This window comes from Ixodes scapularis, unplaced genomic scaffold, assembly GCF_016920785.2.
Source record: "Ixodes scapularis isolate PalLabHiFi unplaced genomic scaffold, ASM1692078v2 PGA_scaffold4__175_contigs__length_147842914, whole genome shotgun sequence".
NCBI classification, from domain to species: domain Eukaryota; kingdom Metazoa; phylum Arthropoda; class Arachnida; order Ixodida; family Ixodidae; genus Ixodes; species Ixodes scapularis.
Window position 1 is genome coordinate 76,608,758 of NW_024609879.1, and position 18,952 is coordinate 76,627,709.

At 47.2% G+C, this 18,952-nt stretch overlaps 1 pseudogene; it reads left to right on the plus strand.

Annotated features, from left to right (window-relative positions):
• The first annotated feature begins 4,425 nt into the window (after positions 1-4,425).
• Positions 4,426-12,724, plus strand: LOC120840018 (annotated as a pseudogene).
• Positions 12,725-18,952: the final 6,228 nt, after the last annotated feature.

The following is an 18,952-nucleotide window of genomic DNA, read 5'->3' on the forward strand; positions in this document are numbered from 1 at the left end:
CTTGAAGAATCTCTTCTCGAAGGCTGGTGGGGACTACCAGAAGCCACGACGAATTACTGGTTCCAAAATTTTTCTTATAAAGTACACCTCTTCGAATAGCGAAGGTCGGCAGGACTCGTGAAAAGACACGAGAAACGGTACTTCCTCGTCCTTCTAGATGCTCAATCAGGGCGCGGAGCTCCGGATCGTCTCGTTGAAGTCCTGCCATGTCGTTGGTGTCCACGGCACCTAGGAAACACTCGTCATCATCCACGTCGGTACAGTCTGGCGTTTCGACGGGGGCTCTGGCAAGCAGTCGGCGTCGCTATGTTTCCGTCCTGACTTGTAGACTACGGTCATGTCAAATTCTTGCAGTCGAAGACTCCATCGAGCCAGGCGTCCTGAAGGGTCTTTGAGGTTTGCAAGCCAACAGAGCGAGTGGTGGTCTGTGACCACCCGGAACGGGTTCCCGTATATGTACGGACGAAACTTTGTGATCGCCCATACAACCGCGAGACATTCTTTTTCCGTCGTGGAGTAATTTTTCTCCGCTTTTGACGGTGTCCGACTTGCGTAGGCAATAACTCGCTCCGTGCCTTCCTGTAGCTGTACCAATACCGCACCAAGGCCGGAGTTACTTGCGTCCGTGTGAATTTCGGTTTCGGCGTGCTGGTCGAAATGTCCGAGGATCGGAGGTGTCTGAAGTCTTTGTTTCAGTTCGTCGAACGCCCGTTCTTGTTCTTCTGCCCAGTGAAACTTCACGGCGTCTTTCGTAAGATGTGTGAGGGGCGCCGAAATTTTTGCGAAATCTTGAACGAAGCGCCTGTAGTACGCGCACAGCCCCAGGAATCTGCGGATGGCCTTCTTGTCCGATGGTCGAGGGAATTCGGCTAGGGCGGATGTCTTCGCGGGGTCAGGGCGTACTCCTTCGCTACTAACGACATGACCAAGGAACTTAAGTTCGGCGTAGGCGAAGCGGCACTTCGTTGGCTTGAGTGTGAGCCCTGCGGTCTTGATGGCTTGGAGCACGGCCCAAAGCCGTTTCAAGTGCTCGTCGAAGTCGTGCGAAAAAACGACGACGTCATCCAGGTAAACGAGGCAGCTCTGCCACTTCAGTCCCGTTAGTACAGTATCCATGACCCGCTGGAAAGTCGCCGGCGCCGTACAGAGTCCGAAGGGCATCACCTTGAACTCGTAAAGTCCATCGGGCGTTACAAAGGCTGTCTTCTCGCGGTCCCGTACATCGACCTCAATCTGCCAGTAGCCACTCTTCAAGTCCATCGACGAAAAGTACCGGGTGTGGCGTAAACGGTCGAGGGTGTCATCTATGCGGGGAAGCGGATAGACATCTTTCTTTGTAACAGCGTTCAGCCGCCTGTAGTCCACGCAGAACCTAAGGGTTCCGTCTTTCTTCTTCACCAGCACGACTGGAGAGGCCCACGGACTGCTTGAAGGCTGAATAATATCGTCGTCAAGCATTTCTTGAACTTGTTTCTGGATGGTTTCCCTCTCCTTCACCGAAACTCGGTACGGCGACTGATGAATAGGGGGCACGTCATCGTCAGTAACAATTCGATGCTTCGCAACCGCTGTTTGGCGTAGCCTTGACGATGTGGCGAAGCACTCACTGAACTCAGCGAGAACGTCAGTAAGCTGTCGTCGTTGTGGGCCTGGGAGGGATGGGTCGATGTCGAGCTTTGACGGCGTGGTTCCCTTGTGGTGCGTCGGAGAGGCGTCTTCTGAGATCACGGCGATGGCGGCCGAGTCCTGAATTTCCTCGACGTAGCCCACAGCTGTACCCTTTGTAAGGTGCTGCGACTCTTGCCGGAAGTTGGTGACAAGGGCTACGGTACGCCCGTCCTGGAGCTCGGTTACGCCTCTTGCAATACCAATTCCTCGTCCAAGGAGAAGTTGGACGCTTCCTTCCAACAGTGCTATCCCGCAGGTGGCTTCGTCGGTCCCGACGGGGACAAAGACACTGGACAGCGGCGGCAGGTTTACGTGGCTGGTAAGGACTCGCACTGCAGCTAACGTCGCTTTGGGATCTTCCGCCGAGGGAACAGGTTTCCGAAGCGTCAGCTTGTTCTCCCCAAGGTCGATGATGGCGCCGTATTCACACAAAAAGTCCATTCCGAGAATAACGTCTCTCGAACAGTCTTGCAGAACGACGAACTTGACAGGGCAGGTTTCACCGTGGATCTCAACGCGAGCAGTGCACCTGCCGACAGGCGTGATGAGGTGTCCGCCGGCGGTTCGTATCTGTGGTCCATCCCACGACGTCGTAACTTTCCGAAGGCGACGAGAGAGTCTCCCACTCAAAACGGAGTAATCCGCTCCGGTGTCGACGAGTGCTGTCGCGTCGTGGCCGTCGATGATAACGTTGAGGTTATTCGACACTGTTACAGAAACGTCGTTTCGGGGCGTTGCGGCGTTAGAGTGGGAGAGCTCCGACGATCTTGGAGGATCTTGGCATCGTTCGTCTTCGGCAACACCACCTCCCGGCATTGCCGCGCCTAGTTTTCCCGACGGGACGCAATGGGTGACAGGCTGTCTCGGCGAGACCGGCGGAAGGGCGATGGCGAGCGTCGGGGAGATGGCGAACGGAATACTCGGCGGGGAGACGACTCAGGAGTTGAAGAGCGGCGGAGGTAGTCCTCGATTTCCCGAGGTCGCTCTCCAAGACGTGGTCGAGGGTCGTTGGGCGCGAACCCTCGTAGGCCGAGCTGGCGGTAGGGGCATCGTCGGTAGATATGGTCGGCTTCCCCGCAGTGGTAGCACAACGGGCGTCGATCAGCCGTCCTCCACACGTCGGTCTTCCTTGGCGCAACTTGTTCTGGACGAACGTGTGCCCGATCTTCCTGGCGTCGGGAATGCTGCGGCTCTGGAAGCACACGTCGGGGAGGCGCCATGTACGGACGCGGTGCTGATGGTGCTCGGCGGAGCATTTCGGCGTAGCTTACGGCTGGCTCCTGCTGTGCTGCTGCGGTGACGGCAACCTCGGGATGGAAAGCTCGGTGAACTTCCTCTCGGACGACGTCGGCGAGTGAGAGTGAGGCTGGGCGATCTGCAGCAGGTAGAATCTTCCGGAGCTCTTCCCGGACGATATCCCGGACGATATCCCGAAGGCTGTCGACACCGGTGGTGCTCAGGTCCGGAAGTGTAGCTGCGACGGTTGGAGAAGTAGGCGCGCCGGCGAGTCGGTGGTAGTGGCTTGCTCGGGCCGTCAGTGCGCGCTCGATGTTCGTGGCTTCACTCACAAATGCATCGACGGTCGTCGGGGGATTGCGAACCAGGCCTCCAAAAATTTCTGCCTTGACGCCTCGCATGAGGATTCGAAGTTTCTTTTCCTCAGCGGCCTCCGGGTCTGCTCGGGCACTTAGACGCAGAACATCCTCTACAAAGCTGGTCAGGCTTTCATTGGAGCCCTGCACCCTTGTTTGAAGCAGGTCCTCTGCTCGCTGGCGACGATGGTGGTTGATGAATGTTCGTTTGAGTTCGGCGACGCAGGACTCCCATGTGGGGAAGGAGGCTTCGTGGTTTTCAAACCAGTGCCTCGCAGTGCCTTCAAGCGAGAAGTAAAGGTTGTGGAGGCACTGCTCAGTCGTCCATCCGTTGTGGCGGGCTACACGTTCGTAGTGTCGCAGCCAGTCTTCGATGTCTTCGTGGATCTCCCCATGGAAAGGCGTCGGAGTCCGGGGTGCGACGGGCAGGACGACGACGCTGGCGGTGGACGGGTTCTGCGACGACTGGCTGTCCATCGTTGGTCTCGTTGGCTGCTTAGTCTTGGGCGGCAGAGGTCCGAATTCCGGGTGTAGGCCTTGGGTGCGACGACTGAACCGGATCTCGGAAGTGCTTTCGTTGGTTCTTCGTGGGCTAGGCGTCGGACTTGGACTGCGGGCCCTCGGAGGGGTACGCGGCAGGGGCATGCGGTACCCAGCACCTCCACCAAAATGTCACGGGTGGTGACCAAAAGAAACAATAAATACACAGAAAGAAATAGACGTTTAATGTGGCGAACTTGTGCCAAAAATAAAAGGAAATAGAAAAATAACAACAGAGCGTCGCGGGCGTCGAAGGCGGCGAAGCAGCAAGGTCGAACGCTGAGGCGAAACTGACTCGACAAGGTCGCGGGCGGCCTCTTATCTAGAGTGCGTCGCTATCTCGAAGATTCGGCGAAAGCGGCTCGAGCGTCGCGTGATCGGGCGAGAATGAACACGCACTTTCTAGAAAACAAAAGCAGGAATAAATGATAGAAGTTACATGCGGTACATGAATAAACGAGAACTTTCTGGAGGTCCGTGACTGAGCGTTGCTTTCTCAGCCCTGGGCGCGGCAATATCACTTAAAACGCTCCATTTTTCGGGTTGATTCTGCAGCATACAAAATGTTTAAGGTTCTCTTGAGAGTATATTTCTCAAACTTTCACTTTTTCCCCTTTCAGATAAATAAGCTACATCATGAGTTTCCTATCGGAAAAGGCTCTCTTCCTCTGGGATTGGCGATGGTTGACGACAGCCCTAGTTTTCCTGTTCTCCTATGTCGCGGTTCGATTCTATTACAAGGTGTCCAAATACCCGGAAGGTCTTTTTCCACTGCCCGTCGTCGGAAATCTACTGGGTGAACCCAAATTAGCGCTTTGTGCATCACAAAGGTGATGCTAATTAAATGCTGGTTCTTATTCGGACTACAGAGAGATACTTAGGCACACAATACAATGACGTTCCATTGAATATTTTAATTTCACTGTCACACTGGCACCGGCCTCCTCTAATTAATATCCGAGAGAAATGTTTCATTGTCGTGTAAAATAAATAAAAAATGTTATTGTATATTCAACGTGCGTTAAATTAAGAGCTCTACCACACACAATTAATGATGTCTTGCGTAGTTCAGCTGGAAGTTGCAGAGATAAATCCTGAAGAGCGGTGCCTTTCTATAGGAATAATTAGTCGCTCTTTTATTCAGTTATGCCCTCAAAGACTAAATATAAATCATGAGGGGTTCAGATAGGCAAACAAATATATGGTGCACTGTGCGGGCATATTACCAGAACAATTTCTTTGTGCAATATATCGGTTCAAAGTAATATCTTCTCTTTCGCCTACAACGGTTCACGCTACTTTAGACTTCAACTCGAAGTTTTGCATTTTGATTGCAGCGAGATTAACTTATATATCAGCTTATTTTTCATTCTCTGAGGTGACTGAATAATCGGATCCCTGTAGTATTGGTTTGAAAAAAATCTAAACTAATTTTGGGATTACATCTGCGCACCAAGACCCGCCTTCCAACACTCAATGTGTTTTTCAAGGGTTTAGATATTTGTTTTAAAAATCTCTTGAAAGGCACATTAATGCAGTCTGAGCAGATGAGTTATTTGGCCAGAGGGGCGTAATACAGGAAGTTAATCATCACAATTAGTGTAAAAATGAAATATATTTGTGAGTTAACTTTTTGATTAGTGAAAACAAACGTATCCTTCCACAGGAATTTCCTGAGCGTCAACAAAAACCATCAAATTAAAATATAAAAATAATGTGAATCTCATGAGAGCAGGGTATTGCGCTATAAGGTTACCTCTCATACAACAGGCGCAAAGCTGGCGCCGGCAAAATGCGAATGATAGAAGATTTAAAAAATCGCGCGGGCGCTTTTTTGCGACCACGGCCTTCGCTTTGTTGCACGAGTCTTAAATTAAGCGCACCACCGCCCTCCCTACGCGATCTTAGCCTTTCTCCAATTGACGTACTTGGAAGTCTTCGGTAACGCTCAGCAAGTTTGTAATCGAAACTATATGTCTTCGTCAACTAATTAGAAAGTTCATTAACATATATTACTAATAACAGAGTTTATTGGGATGATTTGCCATTTCTATAATCTTTCCCTGGCCATATGACCCATTTGTACACACCGCATTTTTAATTTGTTTTAAACTTTTTTTAAAGAATTGATAAGGCCTAAAAAAGGTCTTGTGTAGTTATGAATATATCATAAATGGATAGTGCCACATAACACATGCTCCGACTCGCGAGTTTTCGTACAGCACAAGCCGTAACTTTCAGCTTGCAGAATGTGCTCGAGTGAAGGATCGATGAAGCAGACATTCACCCACAGCTCGCAAGTATAGCAAAGCGGGCGACACGACAATGCCCAATATGTATCGATCACTGAAAGCTGCAATTGTACCTTTACCCGGTTGTACCTCTCCGAAACACCAATGAACTTTACAAGGCGACCGTAGAATGGTCCACGAAATACGGGGACCCGATCACGTTGTGGATGGGAGAGAGGCCCATGGGGATCATCAACACGCAAAAGCTGGTGAAGGAAGCGTTCGTCGAAAGAAGGCACGAATTCGCTGGGCGTTTCCCCTCCAAAATGGGCAAGTGTTGTTTGCTTTCGTTTCATTTCATTTCATTTCATTTATTGTTCCCTCAAAGCGCCCGGAGGAATTACATGAGGGGGGGAGAGACAAAAGAAAAAGTTCGCAACAAAAACAAGAAAACACTGACCCTGAAAACAGCACGCGACTGATCGCGCACACATACACAGCATACTATATACACAACAGCTACACACCAGAGACCGTATAAAATTAAACTGACTTAAATAATTTTTCACATACACTCCTCAACTGCACACAGTCTGAGATATCAACCACACTTTCAGGGAGCCAAGATCAAGGGCGACTCTGAAAAATGCTTAGTGCGACATAAGGGTAGCCTAATTTTATGGCGGTGATCATGCCGAGGAAAAATCCTATGGGGCGGAAGTAAAAGTTGACTTTTAAGGTCAGCGTTGTAATAATACACGCGATGAAGAAAAGCCAGTCGTGACACTTTCCGTCTATTACATAAAGGAACAAGGTCAGCTCTTGTTTTTAGTGCTGTCACACTAGACGTAAAGGAATAATCTCTAAGAATAAAACGTACGGCTCTGTTCTGAACAGACTCTATCCAATATCCAATATCTATTGAACACGACAACGTGTTTTTTTTTTAAATCATAAAATGAAAAGTGAGAATGACAAGAGTTGTATTGAAGGGTTGTAATGATGTCAAAAGAGATGTATTGATGTCAACACAACCCTTCTGCAAAGGTTGTATTGTCATCAAAACGCCGAGCTCAGATTCGCTCCGATTGAAGGATAGTGGGTAGACGTCAAGGCAGCTTGCTTTTCTGTCTACCGATTACCCCTCAGACAGAGCGAATCGGGGCTCGGCATTCTGACGTCGCCACAACTCCTGCGAAAGAACCAGACGAACCGGCGCCTACACTCGCGGCGCACTTTAACAGATAACAATTAACACGAGGGATATGAACCTGATAGCAGTTCCTGGAATGAAAGATACTGGCGCTAGTCGGCTTCTAAGGCCTGAAGATTTCCACAAAATCCCATATGCACCCCAAGCAGTCAATCAGCGTTGGTCACGAGACCTTTTCACCAGCCGATTAGTGTCGAGCTTGGCGGTCGACATTTTGGATTCACCAAATCTGGCCACCCCCCTCCCCCTACCCTTGACGAGGGAAAATATGTTTCACGTTCATTAATTTTGTTGCTCTGAAATGCTATACCACCTTGAGCGATTCAGAAAGTGGGCAGACTATCGAAACGCCACAAGCCGCCTTATGTGCACTGCGCGTTGTACAGCGCAAATGCAGTGTCCGTAGTTTTTTGCATTCCTCTCCAAACTACAACGAGCATTATCTGTTACCATTTGTGTTGGCACCCCCAATTGAGAACGTACTATAATAATAGTAATAATATTTTTATTTATTGTGTTCAGTAACAACCTAGGCCTAAGCACTGGTGCACTCGTTAGTACTAAACAAGAATACAAATTATGAAACAATAAGTAACGCAAGAAATGCAAACAACAACATAGAACAAAATACTCAGCAGTGACTAGGTGTATACATCAGCCGCATTGATTCCCTCACGGCCCTCACGCCCCTCACTCACCGCCCTCACGCCACTCACGGCCCTCACAGCCCTCACCGCCCTCACGGCCCTCATGGCCCTCACGCACTCATAGCCCTCACGCCACTCACCGCCCTCACGGCCCTCACGCCACTCACCGCCCTCACGCCACTCACCGCCCTCACGCCACTCACCGCCCTCACGCCACTCACCGCCCTCACGCCCCTCACCGCCCTTGCGGCACTCACACCCCTCACGCCCCTCACGCACTCATGACCATCACGCCACTCAGGCCAGCTTCAGATGGGGCTATTTCGCCCAGAAACTTTACGTCGTAACACCAGCAACATGGGCCGCCCGCGATCGCACGCAGCAACCAATTGCTACAATTTGCCATCGTCATCATAAAATTTTATTTTTCTTGCACCACTTAGACACAATTACGCGTTATAAACGTGTTTTTATGCATTTAAACCTCGTTAAGAATGCTAATGCACCTTTCTGAAACAGTTTATTTCCAAAAAACGATCGAGTTTAAACCAGAACCAAGTCTTTCGGTGTCATAATCACCGGCACGAGGTATCACGTGAAAATTTTGCGTTCCTGATTGGATGCAGCCGCTTCAAACGTATTCGAATTGCTCCGAGTTGCTTGCTTATTTCGAGCCGGACCCGATCTCAGCAATTCGTGTCGATCTAGGGAAAGCTGGAGAACAACCCGCCATTAACACCAAAATTGCTGAGAAAGATGCTCGATCTGAAGGGGTCTCACGCACTCACCGCCCTCATGGCCCTCATTGCCTTCACCGCCCTCACCACCCTCACCGCCCTCACGGCCCTCACGCACTCATAGCCCTCACGCCACTCACCGCCCTCACCGCCCTCACGGCCCTCACCGCCCTCACGGCCCTCACCGCCCTCACCGCCCTCACGGCCCTCACGGCCCTCACCGCCCTCACAGCCCTCACGGTCCTCACTCACCCTCACACTCATGAATTTTCCGGGTTCAGAAACTCACTCACCCTCACCTCACCTGTGAGGATGAGGGTGAGTGAGGGTAAGTTAGGGCCCTCATGAGTGAGGTTTGCCGAGGTACGGCTTCCAGGCGTTCCGTGGCTCGCCGTCCGGCTGTTCCCTCCCGGCGTCTCCGGTTGCATCCGCCGTTGTTTGGGCTCAAAAGGTCGTGTTCGCTATACAAGGCGAGCACGGACGTAATACGCGGCAGGTTATATATGCTCTTTCTTTCTATCGACACTAGTGTCTCGTGCGGATGGTTATGTTTCAGTTCGCGCGACCGTGCAGCGGCATATGCAACAATTAAGCACGAAGGACGGGCTCGTCTTAGTTCGCATCTTCGATGCTTCGAACTGCTGTCCTGAGCTACGTGCACTTTATACATGCGTTTAGAGAGGTCCAGATGTATGATTCGAACTCGTGCACAAGTAAAAAACAGGACATTATGAGAAATTCTAAACAAAAAGAATGAAAGGCGGCCACACTGAGGCCGTTACCTTGGGCGAACATGTCCACGTGTGGAGGTACATTTCAAAGCGCTGTACTTTTGACGGAAACAAAATGATGCAACATGTTTTTAACGAAATTTAATGAGGATGTAGAGGAGAGTGATTCCTCCAAATTTAAAAAAAATCAAAGATGTTCTTTTTTTTTTTTTTTTTTTTTTTTTAATTGCACGTTGAAGTTGCGGAACTTTTCAATTTCGAACATGTTTGAAGCTCTGTATATATTTGCATTATACACTAGAGCAGCAATTTATTTTCTGATAAAAGACAAGTTTAGGAAGGACATATAAAAAAAGTTTCAGTTTAATATCCTTAACATAAAACGACATAACGAGTCACAAAAATGGGTCAAAACGTTAAAGCAGCCATATTTGTGAATTTGGCACGCGCGATATATAATTTTGAGAATACTGTAAACGTTCAAAAATATCGCAACTATAATCCCCTGCTTTCTGAAAAATATTCAGTTTTTTGGTATTTTTAGTTTTCTTATTACGTGAAGTCAAACCTGACAGAACAGACAAAGCCCGAAAACGGCGTTTCCGTCTTGGGGCAGTCATGTTAGTTTTTTTTCTTGAGAGATTCTCGTTGTTTTTTTTTTAGAAAACATTTGTGATTTCGTTTCCTCCACATATTGGGGAGTAACATATAAAAACATGAAGAAAAAATGAAAGCCGTCTACAACTCCCTGTAACGCCGAATTAGAGCCCAGCTCTTGAGGAGGAGGAGGGAAGGGTACTGGGGGGGTGGGTCAAGTGACCTCGGGGGGCGGGGGGTCACGTGACCTTGTGGGAGTCACGTGACCTTGGGGCGTCACGTGACGTAGGGGGGGTCAAATGGCCTGGGGCCACGTGACGATGCCGATGACGTCATCAGTGACGTCACCGATGACGCCATCAGTGATGATGATGATGACGATGCGGATGCCGGTGACGTCATCAGTGACGTCACTGATAACGTCATCAGTGATGATGACAATGACGATGCGGATGCCGGTGACGTCATCAGTGACGTCACTGATGACGTCATCAGTGGCTATGACGTCAACGGGGGGTCACGTGACCTCGGGGGGTATGCCCAGGTCACGTGACCTGGGTAACCGTCGTGACCCTCGTGAGGGTAACCCTAGTGACCCTTGTGAGGGCAACTCTCGTGACCTCGTGAGGGTAACTCTCGTGACCCTCGTGAGGGTAACTCTCGTGATCCTCGTGAGGGTAACTCTCGTAACCCTCGTGACCCTCGTGAGGGTAACCCTCGTGGCCCTCGTGATCCTCGTGAGGGTAACCCTCATGAGATTAACCCTCGTAACCCTCGTAACCCTCACGAGGGTTACGAGGGTTGCGGTTACGCCGATGGCGACGCCGACGCCAACGCCGCTCAAGCCGGGAACGGGCCCATAAGAGCTGCGCTCTAAAACAAAAATCTGAACCGGACTGGCGTGTTCGATCTTATCTGAACACACCCAGTTGTAAGTTTTGTAAAACAAATGCCTGAAACAAATTGCATCTTGCACGGACGTTCCTCAACGCTTTAGTTTTGGTTATTTACTTCGAATGTTTTATAGGGCAGAGGCGAGCGAGTGTAGCGCATGGAACACCATTCCCTGCATTCTCCTTGATTCCTGGGTAATTTAGCAATAGGTCTATTGATTCGCTCCTCCACTTCCTTAAGGAAGGCGCGAGGCCGGCGCTGGCCAATCGCGAGGACGGATAAGCAGTTTAGGCCTCCTATCTGTTGCTGCCACTGGCCAGCACTGGCCCTCAGGCCTTCCTGGAGGAAGTGGAGGGGCACTTCAATTGGGGTGAGGTTTGTGAATTCAGGGGTTAGGCTCCCGTTTCAGGGTATCGCGGCGTCGGCGTCGGCGTAACCATGGTCGTGTCATTAGGGTACGTCGCAGACATATACAATGATTCAAGTGCCCGCTAAATTTAGCGCAGAAACTGAGGTGCGTATGTCAGTGACTCCCCGTCATATAACAAGGTGTGTTCAGATTTCCCTCGAAATTAATCGGGAAAACTGACGTCACATGATTTCAACGCCAATACGGGTTCTTTGCTAAATTTAGCGGCGAACTGAAGTGGTGTACATTGCCGTCGGCGGAGAACGCGCGTTGCGTTATGGGACGTCACAGAATTGGTGTACATTGCCGTCGGCGTAGAACGCGCGTTGCATTATGGGACGTCACAGACCTATACACCAATTAAATTTCCCGCCAAATTTAGCAGGGGAATTGAATGGGTGTTAAGGTCACGAAACGTCAGCTTTCACTCCTTCCTTAGCGGGGAAACCGAATTTGTGCAAAGGTCACGTGACATGAAGTCATGTTGCCACATTTTCCCCGCAAAATTTAGCAGGAAAACTATATTGGTGTCGAGGTGACGTGACGTCAAATTTCCCAATAAATCTAGCGCCGAGAGTCCGTTTGTGTGTAAGTTACATAACACGAAGTCATGTGGCGTTCTTTTTCCCGCTAAATTTAGTGGGTAAATAGAATTGGTGTTGAGATCACGTGACGTCAATTTCCCAGCTAAACTTAGGGGGGGAAGTGTGATATCATGTGACGTCCCAAGGCACGGCTACACCAAGAGCGGTTTTATGAAATGTGGAGGAACTAGCCAAAAAACGTTTCACGTTAAAACAGACATCACGCGCGTTGCATTATCAGGCTCTGCCCGTATACCCTCCTCGTCCTTTCAAACCTATCCTGAAAAAAAAGTAGAAAAAGGAACTAAAAATATTAATATATGGATATATTTATCTCTAACAATCTCTACTAATATATATCGCAAATCCAAATACCTCAAATGTTGAGCTCTAACTCCCCATTACAGAGATGCGTAAGCGACTGTAATGTTTTAACCATCCAACTACTTTCCTATTTCAGCTAAACGAAAAAACTGCCCTTATTTCATGAAAGCCCTTCCTTTATGTACTAGAAAAAGGTAGCTTTCCGAACAGGCTTTTCAGTGTCGTGGAGTGGCGGATGAAACTGAGTTTCATGGAGTTATACTCTATTCAGGGTGGTCCGTCATGTTTGGTACTCTAAGCTATTCATTAATTTATTGTTCTGGCCAAGAGACTGTGCTGCTATAATTATTTTCTTTTCAAGAATTAAATTCGCGATGAATCACACAATAAGTTCAGTAGCTTTAACGTACTAAAAGCATTTTAGCTCATTTTAAAAACCTTGCATGCTTTCAGGGTCAGTGGTTGCCAAAATGATAGCAATCAGGGAACCCCTGGTCCGGCAAACAACAAGAGAGAGTGCCAATCTCTGGGACTCCACGTGCACTTGGAAGTTGTAAGCGGGGGAGCAAGCGGGATGGGCAGTAGCGTCTGCATGGTACTCGTATGCGAGAAAGCTAGAGTTGTTATTGCGAAAAGAAACACAAGGGCTCCTTTGAATCCTTGCAGATGCTCCAAGGTCCGTTGGTTTACTTGCTGATATATAACCCTCTCGCTTTTACTGTATACAATCTTCAGCAACGAACTTATTTTAAACCTAGCGCTCTAGTTTTCGCCACATAAGAAAGGACAACTATGTTTTAGACGCAGCAATACGGATGTGGTTCACCCAGAACTTAACTTTAAATTTCGCGTTCTGGATATGCGCAGTTTTGACGCCATGGTGAATTGTCTCCTGTCGTACAAATTCTATGGAGCCTTTTTTTTTATGTAACTGCTTTTTCGTCGTGTCTCATGTAAAGCATTCTTAATCTTACAACGGGTAACAGATTGGGGAGGGCTGGGAGTTGGAGAATCTAAAATAAACCTCACATAACCAGGGAATGGCTGAAGTCACAGCATCTGGTTTGCGACGAGAAAAAATACCAATCGGTAAATTTCTCAGATTGTAAGCTAATTTTATCTAGAAAATAAGTCGTTCTTGTGTATTTTCGGCGGCCAAATGGGCCCTTTCCGCAAATTCTGAACACCATCTATCGGCAAGCAGGTGAAACGTTTTTGATGGCCTGCCTTGCTTCCGTTTCTGTCCGCCTAAGCTATGTTGGCTCTCTAAACACGGTCGGTAAACGTGCTCAGCGTTTGTTTTTCCTCTACCCAACGCGATCGACCAGTAGGTTTTTGTTTTCAATGATTGCGTTGACTACGGACGACTTCGTCACCTTGTAGATTTTTTTCCGACTGACTCACCTCACGGTTGAAGCTCTCTTCGACAAATGAGAATGTACAAACGGTTATAATAAACTAGGATTCATGTTCTTTGCAGTACTTGCAGTAAATTCAGAAAATGTTCGAGAACTAATTGCAGTGAAAGTAAGCGTTTTTTTTAATTGCGAGGATTTTTGGAGTTTTATTTAACCTGCTCGAAAATTATTAATTGATTAAGATGTATGCTCATAAATGTGAAGGCTCACCCTAAAATCGTCCGATAAACTCGGCGCCTCCACGCACCAATCTCATATTTTCATCAAAGGTGTATTTAAGTGGTAGATTTCCCCTTGTGTAATTTCAAAGCCTAGCTTCATTCCTGTAAAAAAAAAGAGACAAACGTGTTTGAACGGGTCCACGTCGGACGCGTTCTGGGACCACTAACTTGTTTGCGAGCGCCGCTGACCCTGGTAAGTTTGTTGGTATCGTTTTTTACTGGAGGGGAGTAACACATTGAAATTTCACAAGGTAAAATTGATGAATAAAATACATTTTAAATAAATATCTAAGATGTATAAGTGCAGCCGCCGATTTCTGAGCGTGCCTCGGGAATGATGTCGCCCCACGTCAGGCTATAGTTGTGTGTGACTGGAGGTCTTGAAGAAAAAGAAAAAATAAAATCGGCCACATCTGTCTATTTTGAGCCTGTACACAATGCTGGAAACTAATTTTTTACTCGATAAATACATGAAGACAGCTCATCAAGTCGATTGTTTCTTTTTTCTTATTTAACCACAAGGCCTGCAGATGCGGTCCTGGTATATAGTGAAACAGCTGCTCCCATTTCTCTTCCCGGGCATGCATATAGCAACAATCTGTGCAGCGTAGACACTTTACCTCAATGCTTTATAAATATTTGGAAACTGTGGGCGATTCCAGTATTTACAGCAACCAAAAAGCAGACAGGCTGTTTGCGTAGCAACGCGAGACCGTCATTTTAGCAAGCAAAAACGTGCTCCAGTCAAACGCACAATCACAGAAGCGCGAACTCCGAGGCGCTCGCTCTGAGTGGCACATAAGCCAGACAACATCATACCTAATGAATCTGGCGACTTGTATTTCTACACCAATAAAAAATACAGGAACAAAAACTTGAACCTTTCTTGAAGTTGCAACTGCAAACACGGCCCGCTTCGTCGGGTGCAGGCTAGTAGAAAGAAAGCTAAAGAATTATGAACGGCGACCACGCTTGCTCTCGTTGCTGCAGCCGACAACGGAATAGCGTTGAGGCAAGTCGGAGAACATGGAAATGCGTGAGTCGTGACCACCGCTGCCTCCCGCAGTCCCGAGCTGGACGCAGCACGCCGCCAAAAATGGCGGACTCCTATCTGCTGCTGCTGCGAATACGCCGTGGAAACTCTGGGAAAGGCCATTACGCACTTGCGAACACTTTTAATGTGGACGAAATAAGTACACAATAAGTCAAGCTGATATATGCCTTGATATAAGTCAAGCTGATATAAGCACTGGCGTACATATACATAATGATAAAAGAAATGGAGTATTTTAAGGGAAATTTTTCACAAAGATTCTAAGGGCCTCATAAGGCTTCTTTTTGGTCTGAGAATCCTGACAAAGATTTTCTTAAACTTCAAGCATCTCCTGAGCCTCATTCACCTGATAGTGGGTGAATATTTACATGACAGGTTTGCATTCCCAGAAATAGACACGCTCTCCGACAATGTAAACACTGTGTGCAAGTGAGCGCCAAATCACGGCATCGACGCCTCTGGGTGTGCCTTGATACCGACTGTAGTAAACCCTTTTTAATAATTGGTGGTGTTCGTTGGAATTTTGAAACATTATTAGTGGTGACCTGGTGACTCAGAACCACGATGGTTAAACCTCAGCGTAATTGTTTACATTATTAATGCGTTACCATTAGTACCCAAAGAGCAGCGAAATGTTGACGGCGTTCGTGTGCGGACAAAACAGTGGAAAGTGAAGTGCACCGCGCAGAGAGGAAGAGAGTAGTGAACGACAAAGGCAAGAGGGAGGCTACATAACGGGCTGAAGCCACAGCTAGTGCGAATGCTGGGACGAGTCTGAACCACGTGATTTGTGTTACAAATGGGAGTGTGAACCAAGTACTAACGCTGGTCCATGTAGGCGGCAAGAGAAGGCCAACTGCGAAGGAAGGAGGCGGGCTGCCGAAACCAGTGAACAGCGAAAGCAGCATTTGACAGAGGATGCCGCTGCTAAGCGTGCAAGGCAGCGAGCAAGACAGAGGAGCGGAAGCATCATCTAGCTCGACTGGCCGAAATACGACACAAGAAGCGACAAGCGGACACGGGGCTGTGTGATACGGATGCTGGGGCGAAGCAGTGTCTGAAAAGCGGACGTGTTTGGTGTTTCGCAAGGGTCATGCTAATGCCTCTTCTAAAGATCTGCCAATGTGTGTACGTTTTTTTATTTATTTATTATACATCTTATAGGCCTGAAGTCATTACTTGGAAAGTAATCAAACAAGTTCAAGGAACCACGTCCTCTACTTTTGCTGAGCTAGTAACCTACCGAAGAGGTTCTCTTGGTGACCGCCATGCTACCACTGTAGTATATACTGCTGCTCAGAGGTTCCACATGAGGCCCAAAGAGAATGGTGAACGAAATACATATTCAGCGTGGCCCAAAACACGTTCACAGGGCTTATCGTGAATGAAGAAATTAACTATTCATCGCAGAAGGCTCATTCGCTACTAGACTTAGGGCTAGCGGTTCGATTCAGATGCCAACGTTTCAGAACTAACCTTTATATCCATCAAAATTTAAGGTACTTTTATAGAAATTTGAGTGCGAAACTGGGGCCTTTTTTCGCACGGTGTCCGTGACTGGCGCGATTGAGCTCCAGGTATTTGAAAGCTCCGTCGGCTGCCATTTTTCATTGAACATTTTAGAACACCAGTCATAAGTTTTGAATGAGAAAACGGTTAGTTTGACACTATAACATCTAGCGCTATATTTTGGCAAAACATAAATGTTTGGCAACCGCTGATTTTGTGGTCAGAAAAGTGCTTTGTACATGTGGTTAATGTGCACACAAAAGACTGGGACAGAAAATAGAAACACGTGGAAAATAGACAAGCGCACTGGTCCGCTGGACTCAAGCTGTCGCTCAGCTGAAGCCGTTCAGAACAAGTTGACAAGCTGTGCGCTTGTCGTTTACATGTTTCTTCCTTGTTCCTCTCTTTTTGTGCGCATCTTTTATCATGCCTAATCAGTGCATACTCGCCTAACTGTGCACCTTAATACTTTGTACATTTGGGGGGGGGGGGGGGGGGGTCCGTCCTGTATACCCTTTGAAAAAAGTAAGGGAGTTAACTTTTCTGGACAACGCTGCAAAAAACACAATCACTGACTTCAAAGGCAGGACACCAGTGATTGACGAAGTTCAGAATACAGTGCGAACAAAAAGATCTGATGCGCTCAGGAATAACGAGCCAGACGTTTCCCCACTGTCTTTGCGCAGATCTCATTTTTCAGATTCGTATATTAAGGTTCTTCATTGCTTGGGATCCAGATATTGTTCGCCGTGATTGGCAGTTTTGGCGTTTAGCAAAAAAGTAAACTCGCAGGTTTTCTAGCGTTGCTAAACTGTTGATGAGCATAAACGAACCTGTGGAACGGATGTGGCTGCGCGTTTGCCTATGTTTTATATTTCAAGCTGCGAATCAATATTTATGTGCTGAAGATTTGCAGTGCCTTTGGGTTTCTAAAGCAGTCAAAGTAGAATGGCGTGAGCATATTTGTTCCTTTGGGTGCTGTTTGTCGATGCTTGTTGAGGTACAAAAGTAGCTTTATGATCAACGCGCACCGGAAGCTCTGGGTGTTGATGTTTTATATTTATATATGTATTACCATCGGCCGAAACGCAGGCAGCAAAAAAAAACTGCAGAAGTACGTTGCTAGATTCCAAGTAGTCAATATAAACTATCAGATGGCTAAGATCATAGAAGATAGTGCTAAGATCGCGATGCCGGTGTGGTAAACAGCCCAAAACGCACAGAAAATTCAGATCACGTTACACTGGCTCCACTCCATTGGTTTAAATCAGCCACTGGCGGGTCTTTAGACTAAAAATTGCAAACACGCTTTTCGATAATATATATTTGCAATTTACAGGCGATTATTTGACTAGCTTTTGTCACATGTTTATATAAGTATCAAGCAATTTTCGCAAGCTCCAATTTTGTTCTATTTTCGTTCGGACACTTGTTTCCATTCTTCATAGTAAAATATTCTGGGAATTCCCATAAAATTTAATTTTCGAAGAATAACAAAGAGCGGGTGCAGCACCAAGTGTCCAGCCCATGCTCAGCGTTCAAGCGCTGGGCGGAGTTGAAAAGTGACCAGCAGCGAACTTAGGAGATTATATTTCTTCTCTACGTTTTTTCTGCCAATGCTAAAGACACTAAAAAGATGAGAGAGTCAGGGTGGTATTTTAGATGTCCCTCTTCTAGGGTGAGTGGCACAGTCAAATTACTGCTGAAGGCAACATGCACATGATTCAAACCGGGAATCCGAAAGAGACGTCCGGCAATCATTCTGTCAGTCACAGTGAAAACCTGGTGCATTTTTCTTTTTTTTTTTTTTGTTTGTTGTTTTAAAGATAAATTCATACATTTTGAGGAGAATAGTAAAAACAATCTTCGTGGCCCTTTTGCGAACCTTGGGTCTTCTCTCCCACACTCCTTTCAAGATTGCTCATATTGAAAGTGCAATCTTGAAAGGGACAAGTGGACAAGTGATTTCAGAGAAAACTGATCAATCGCTGCATATATATTCCCAGCATTTCTGTTGCCTTCGGAAAGCGTCGCAAAACAAGGACAACAGAAGGAATAGACAAAACGATGCGCCTCGTTTTGTCTATTCCTTTTGTTGTCCTTGTTTTCTGGCGCTTTTCGAATCTAAGATGTACCAACTTGCCCGACTCCAGATTCTTCTATATGTGTTGCCTCCTAAGGAACCACTTACGGCACGGACATGTCTACTGTGGCATGTCCTGGATATAAGAAATATTGTTTAACTTTAAGCAATTTGATCAGTGTAACACCATTAATATTTTATTTGTGGTATAAATGACATTCACACAGTTAACGCGTCCCATTTAAATGATCAGTACAAATGCTTTTCTTCAATTGCAAATGAAAATAATGATGGCCTTAAACTAAGCTTTTACATTTCGATGCAATGTAAACCGGCTCAGTTTAATGCTAACTGAAATTAATATTATGATGCATCGGGCGCTTCTGGCATTACACTATGTTTACATTTCGAAAATAAACACTATAGCAGTCGATTAAAACTTTTTTTTTTAACGACTTAACGTATCCGGCGTTAATCCCCGCACGGCTGTTCTTTCGCAC